The 520-nt window shown below is 67.9% G+C and overlaps 1 pseudogene; it reads left to right on the forward strand.

The window, feature by feature from the left end:
- Positions 1-93: 93 nt before the first annotated feature.
- LOC104288884 lies at positions 94-426 on the forward strand (annotated as a pseudogene).
- Positions 427-520: the final 94 nt, after the last annotated feature.

The following is a 520-nucleotide window of genomic DNA, read 5'->3' on the forward strand; positions in this document are numbered from 1 at the left end:
CTCAGAGCTGGGGGTGGGGGGCACAGGCCACCCCCTCACCTCCACCCCGGCCACCCTCGGGACTTCCCTGTCACCCATCTGTCCCCTCCGCAGGCACCAGGCGATGGCAGCATGGAGGAGAGCACAGCGGTGACGGTGATGGAGTCGGGGACTGTGGCCGAGGAGGAGAAGGAGGATGAGGAGGATGAGGAGGAGGAGGAGGAGGAGGAGGATGACCTGGCGGGGCGGTTCCTGCAGCTGGAGCGGGAGCAGAGCGCGTCGCTGCAGGCGCTGCCGCCTTTCGGGGACCCCGTCAGCCACGTCTACCACCCCCTCGACTACGCCTGGGAACCCCACAGCGACTTCGTGCGCCGCTACTGCCGCACCCCCAAACGCGTCCTCTTCCTCGGCATGAACCCCGGCCCCTTCGGCATGGCCCAGACCGGGGTACGGCACCGGGGAGGGGGGAATGACACCCAAACGGGGTGGGAAACTGAGGCACAGATGAGGCTGGGGTGGGACTGGGGGTGTTTTTAGGGAT

Source organism: Charadrius vociferus, unplaced genomic scaffold, assembly GCF_000708025.1.
Source record: "Charadrius vociferus isolate BGI_N301 unplaced genomic scaffold, ASM70802v2 scaffold3776, whole genome shotgun sequence".
Classification (NCBI taxonomy): Eukaryota; Metazoa; Chordata; class Aves; order Charadriiformes; family Charadriidae; genus Charadrius; species Charadrius vociferus.